Here is a 6,850-nt window from a genome sequence, read left to right on the forward strand (position 1 = left end):
TTTTTACAGAAGAGAAAATGTGTTTAATATATTTGCTGCACATTGCAGAACAACTTGGTGGTGGAATCAAGAGAAGACTGTCGTTGTCATGAATTCTAGTCTTCTTGTTTTCATGCAACTCATACAAAAAGCTCCCCATATAACTGTATTCTCTCTCTCTTAGAGGCTGGGTGGACTCCCTGTGAGTTGGTGATACTTAGCACTTTGCAGAAACAGGTTCCCCAAGGAGACAAAAAAGGCAAGTATTAAGTTTTTGCATGCTTAGATGAAGAAATGTGACTTGTTGGTGGGGTTTTGGTTTGAGTTTCCAGTACAAGCATGGTACTTTACCTTGGATTTGGACTTACCAAAAAAAAAAAAAGAAAAAGAAGAAAAACACACTTGATGTACACAAAGGCAAAACTACTTTTACCAAAGGCTGATATTGGGACAGGACCACCAACTAGACTACCTTGAAGTAGGAACTCTTCAGCAAAATCAACTACATAAAACTAAACAGATTAACTACTACTACTACTACTACTACAACAACTACTCCTAAAAATAAACAGATTAACTAATATCCTGTTTTAATTGTTGTATTAAAAGAAAGATGGAAAGAAAAAATGGAAATAAATTGTAATTTACGATGAAACTTTGCACACAGCCAGGGGACAAGTACTTCCTCTGTTTGTCACACTCAGACACCTTCTGGCCTTCATCTAGCACTCAGACTGGCTCTGCTCATGCTCTCATGCTGCCACAGCTTCAGCATTTGCTGCCACAAATACAACAGAGCTGTGCTGGTTGCTGCTCTTCAGACACAAATTCAAGAGGACCTCTTAATAAAATTCTGCTTTCTAACTTCATTAACATCATTTTAGTAAGAGCCAGTCTAATGAATATGATCTATAACACAATTTACTGACAAAGCATATCAGCATGGAGAAAAGGGGCTGAATGCTCCAAGCAGCCCATTTCAAGTAACAAAAATAAAGTATAACATAAAGAAATTACCTTATTCAGGTAACCCAGGCTTGTATGGGATTTGAAGCTCTTTCTTCACCTTCCAGTTGCATGTAAGTTCTTGAGTTGTGCTGCAAACCACCAGGTCATCTTAATCATTGTTCCTTGTATGCACAGTCTATCTGAGCAAACCAATCTGTCTCTTCCAGGATGTGTAAGCCGTCAGATTTTATAAGAATACCCTCCTCCCCTCCTCAAAAGTTGTTTGACTCCACCTACACTCAGAAAAACAAAGTTCTGTCCTGATTAGAGATCAGAGAAAGCAAAATCAGGGGTGGGTGGAGGGAATGAGAGAAGGCTGGCAAATTTTATGAGATACCTGCACTGTCCTTGTGCTAGACTTGGACTGCTGTCCACAGTTTTTATTGAACTCAACTATTGGGCCAACCAGAAAGTCCAGAAGCATCAGCCGACATCAAACTCCTCAGTGTTCTGGAGCAGTTACTGCCAATGTTTGTTCAAATATGAAATTCATATGTGGCTTCTCTATGAGTGTGCTGTTGGGCAGATGTTGCTACAGCTGAGCATCAGACAGCCTCAGCAACTACAGAAATGACAAGAAGCTTGAATATGCTCTCCAGGTCCCAAGCCTGCAACATGGATGGTCAGAACCTTTCACCATATCAGAGCGGTCCCTTTTTTGCGTAATTTGGTTTTTCTTAAGGCACCCAAATTCTTCATATACTGCTGGATCTCGTAAAGCTTTTGTCTCCTAGCTTTCACTGCCTGTTTATTGTAACTGATTCTGTGTTTCCTAACAATTTGCCTTGCGCTAAGCTCATGGTGGGTAGAGCCTGCTATTGTAATGGCTGGGGGCAGTGGGTGGGTTGTTGCAGTAGCTTGTCACTTTTTGTAGTCCTTTCATTTACATGCTTGTGTGCTTACCTTGTGACTTGATCAGCAATCTGTGTAGCTTGTGTGTGCTAAGGGAAAGTATGAATGTACGGACTGGTCATTTGACTTGCATAACTAAGAAACAGAAGATATTTTGTATTTTTTGGCATTTTTGAAGTGGGACGTTTTTGAAGTGTGGTGACATTGTGATTTTTTTCCCTGGGAGGACTCCCTAGAACTGTTTTGTAGGGCTGGAGAAGTCAAAAGCATGGCAAAGAAAAATTATGGGGTAGTTTTTGAAGTGTATTTCAGTGTGCACTGCTGACAGAAAAATTCCTGCCATCCCTTCTTCAGCTTCCTGCTACCATGCAGGGCTTTTATGCAGTGAACCAGACTAGTGAACTGACCCAGCTGGGCAAAACACTACGCAGGGGCAGTCCTCCAATTTAAAGAAATTCATTCATGTGTGCCTTCACAATGCAGAAGGCAGAAAAAAGCGGCCAGAAATTAAACTTGGCAGATGGGGATGCTTAATCCAGAGGAGAAATTCACATGGCAATTGTAGCACAATTAGTATATTCACATGCCCCATAAAGCTGTGAGCCTAGAAACTCTGCCTTATAGACAAGGTAAAGGAAGGTGACTTCAGTAGTGCCAATGAGGAACGACAAGTGAATTGTGGACTTAAAGACAACTTTTCAGAGTAACTTGTCAGCAGTGACACTGGTCACATCTTCCTTCTTCCTTCCTCCCCACCCTGGAATGAGTTATGTGCTATGTTGCAGCACAGCTTCTGTCTAAGAAGCCTGGGAATCTGTGAGCTGAAAGATGTCTTCATGCTGCACTTTCTTATACTCTGATTTATATAGACTGGATAGGTATGTCTGGTTCTTTCACAGGCTTATTTTCCCTCCCAATTCTGTAGGCCTGCATTACTTTCTGGAGCCTCACTGTGGAAAATACAAACTGTATAGCAATTCTGTGTGCATAAATGGATGATACTAGGCTATATTGTCCAGCCAGATATGCCTATGACAGTGACCAAGCCAAACAAGACTACATTTCTTACATAGTTAGAGCTGTAACACAGATGGAGAGAAACAGCAATCCACACAGATTTTGTTGATCATAGCAGAGATGAAGCTTCTCTGGACAACCTGTGCCAGTGTTGTACCACTCTTGTGATTTTTCCCCCTTAATATCTAATTTGAATTTTCCTCACTGTACCTTATGACTTTGGCCTTGTGTCCTTTTCCTGTGCCACTCAATGGAAACCTAAAGACAATTCTTTATATGTCCACTGCAGGCCCACAGAGTGTTTGGTATCCATTTTAAATGCAAGAGATGTGTTAGTACTTAGGAATCAGACGGTAAAGCCAGCAGTCAGATAAGAAGCAGCCTTTAAAGATTAACAACCTCGAAGGTTTTTCTTGTATCTGGTAAAATATATGAGATAAGAACAGGATTCTCTGTAGTAAAGAGTCTTGGAAAGACTTCCTTGCAATTTCAAGTTTGTTATTCATGAAGAATATTCATTATTGCAGTGCTGTGTGATTTTTTAGTCATGGAAGTTCAAGTCAATAACAAAAATAATAATCTTTGTAACAGTTCATCAGTAAAACCATCAGATTATTTTTTAATATTATATTCACCAAAATTAGAGATTATGTGCAAAGGAATATTGTCATGGCCTGTCGTGACTGTGACTTAAAACCAGAATTGTCTTATTGATAGTACACTGAATGTTCACTTTCTACAATCCTTCCTACTACATACATTTACTTTTTAGTCATATCATTTAGTTTGGGTTATCCAGAACTACTATTATGAATTACTACCATAGCAGCTTTTGCTCATCTGATGAGGCTAAAATATTATTTTCACAACTTTCTGTCAATGTTTGGAATCTTTATGCTATACCTGCAGCTTTGTACAGTACTTCTCTCTAATCATCTATTGTTTTTCTCCACATTTTACATTTCAAAACTAAATCTAAGCCCCTCTCATTTCTCCTTAAGACATAAAAAAAAATGTAGACTGCACTTCCATAAATACTACTTACATTATTTCTTGTTTTGCATTTAAGCATTTTAGAATACTCTGAAGAGAGCTTTCAGGTTTCCATGCATACATTGGAGAAAACAGGCATCAAGAAGAGTCACTTCGGCTCAGATCTTGTTTGTCAGCTCAGCTTTTGCTATGTCCAAGGGCTAGCTTCCACTTTAAGTGCTTGAGTAAGCACAAAATATGTTCATAGGTAGACTGCTACAAGAAATATTAGGTGTGAAGTGAAATGAGAATCTGCCTGGAACATCTGTACTTATGAGAGTAACAGTGATTCATAATTAGGAAGAGATTATGCTTAAATTCGGTCCAATCAAGTAATAAAGAATTATTTAAACATTCAGGAGTTAGCTGTGTCTTGGCTTTTACTGTTGGGCTTGTAGAACAAAATTGGCAATGGTTTAGACAGAAGCTGGCTATACACGCTTTTTGAAATGCCTTTTTCTCAATGATCTCAAAACTGAAATTAGTGACTGTGTTCTCTGCTGCTGTAAATGGTTTCAGCTCCATTGATTTCAAAGTTATTTCACCTTTCACCACCAGAGAACTTCTTCACTGATTTCTCAATTGAAACAGGCCTGCTTTTGAAGAAGATACACTATGTCTATCTATTGGCTGTTGAGTATTATTGTAGTATGTATAAGATGCAGTACATATAAGAAACAGGTCTCTGGAGTGTAGTTCTCATTTAAATACACTTCACAAATGTAAAAGGCGAGCCTGCCACAAATGCACGCAGAGCCTGGCAAAATCTCCTAGTAGTCAGCTGTGCTCAAGTGGAAGGACAAACAGCTTATGAAACCATTCCTCCTGCATTCATCAGTCCTTGGTGGTGATCATGCTTGTCCTCCTACCTGGACATACCAGCTCTTATCACATACACACCCTTTTTTTACTGACCAAAGCTTTCTGGGAGCATTATGTAAACAGATAGTAAGCCAAGATAAAATATTGGCAGGTCACGTGACTTCTCAACTAAGAGAATATTTATCAAAATGACTGAATCAAAATAGCTCTATCTTTGGTTTGTGGTGTTAAATGATGGCTGATGAAATATGGGTAGCCTGAACATGAATTGTTTGAGGACTGTGTGTATGAGAGATGTCAGCACAGGAAAGAATTGGGAAACTACTATGGAAGAAATAAACAGGCTGACATTACTGTCAAAACAGCTGACGTGGGATGCTAAACCAAAATGGGTAAGAAATGTACGTGAATGCGGGGAGAGTTGAGGTCTTGAAGGAAAAAAAGAGATTAATCTTGCTGTGATTAGAGAAGAAGAACCAGGGAGGCAGTTCAGTTGCATAATGTTGTTAGGCTGATGAAGGAGTTGATTTCTGTGCTTGTGTTCTGTGGAGATGGGATAGCTGGCAGTGATAGCTGGCAGATATCGCAGGGGCTAAAGAGCAGAAAGAGGTAGTAATCAAGCAACTGAGTGATTAGGGTTTGGCAGAAGCTGTCAGACTGTACGAGGTGAGATATTTAATAGCTAAATGAAGAATAAATGGCTTATATTTGGACTGTGTTCCAGTTATCCTATTATCAGCGTAGCAAATTATTATTAGTTTAAGATTGACTGAACCTTTCCAGGCTGTGAGCAGCAGAAGAAAAAGCCTTCTGTCCTGAAATCACAGCAGAGGGTGCTGACTACTCCCCTCCCCTCTCTCCAGAATAACATCAAGCCCTGGCCTCACCTTAATAACAAAGGGAATGCTGAGCCTGCATGGAAAAGAGGGCAGAGAATCCACAGGAAAGGGGGTGACATAGAGCTTGAACTGGCTACGAAGGGAGGGTATGCCTATCTGAGGAAAGGTTGTTTGTTTTGTTTTTTGACAAGCAATAATCAGTTCATTTTCTCTATGTAATTACTGGTTGTGATTACAGCTCCCATTACAAAATAACAGGGTAAGAAGGAGAGAGAGCACAGAAAATGAGTACTGCTAAACAGGGAAGAGGAGAAAGCACTGCTTAAGCTTATCAAAACAAAATAGTTAAGTACAGTGCTGATGCAAACAACAGTCTACCGGTGCCCTATCAATCTACAGACTGTGGGTGGTTCTTCCAGTTCTGAAACGAGTGACCAGGGTTTAATCATTCTGCTTTAATTATAGGATGATGGCCGAAATGTCCAATTCTTAGGTACGTCTGGAGTGTTGATAAGGCATCTTCTGTCCTTATGTCTTGGGAAAGAAATGGACACGTTTGGCTAAATGAGCCCTAAATGTCTTCTGGTTCATGTCTGGGAAATATTTTTGCAAGGATTCAGCTGAGAGCACAGACATAGAGGGATATAAACTCATTAGACTCCCTGTGCCATTTTCTTAAACTAGACTGCAGTACACAATGCCATCCATGGCTAGATGCTGGATTGTGGAGTTATGTGATAAAGTGAGGCAATAAAGACCAAGACGAAAAAATGCAAACTTCCTTAACAGCATGAAGTGTGCCTGCATAGAATTTCTCAAAGTGAACAGCTGCTTATATCTGAATTGAATACAGTCTACACAAGACTGCCCTGTATTTTCACAAGGATGGATTCTTGCCCTGAGTTCTTACACCATTCTTCCTGGTTTCGTTTTCAAGACTAGCGTAGCTACAGATAATGAAGAACACTTGTTGATTCAGAGCAATACCGAATGCTTAACAAGTTTGCAAGGCAAACATTTTCATGTGGCCCACCTCTGGTGCAGTACACAGAACCAGAGGTGGGCCAAAGTTAAGGGATGGGGACTGGACTGTGGGTACTAATGACCAAAAAAAAACCCTTGAGGACAGGTTAGAAAATTGATTCCATATGAGCTTCCAGTTACAGCATTGTGGCTATAGGAGTGAGGTGACCGACAGGGCTATCATCCAATGCCTGAGGGAGGAGTGAAGATCTAGCTCCATTGCAGCAGGAGGGCTCAGGTGCTCAATGGTCCAACACTGGCTTCAGTGCAGGGTACCA

Source organism: Chroicocephalus ridibundus, chromosome Z (genome assembly GCF_963924245.1).
Source record: "Chroicocephalus ridibundus chromosome Z, bChrRid1.1, whole genome shotgun sequence".
Taxonomy (NCBI): Eukaryota; Metazoa; Chordata; class Aves; order Charadriiformes; family Laridae; genus Chroicocephalus; species Chroicocephalus ridibundus.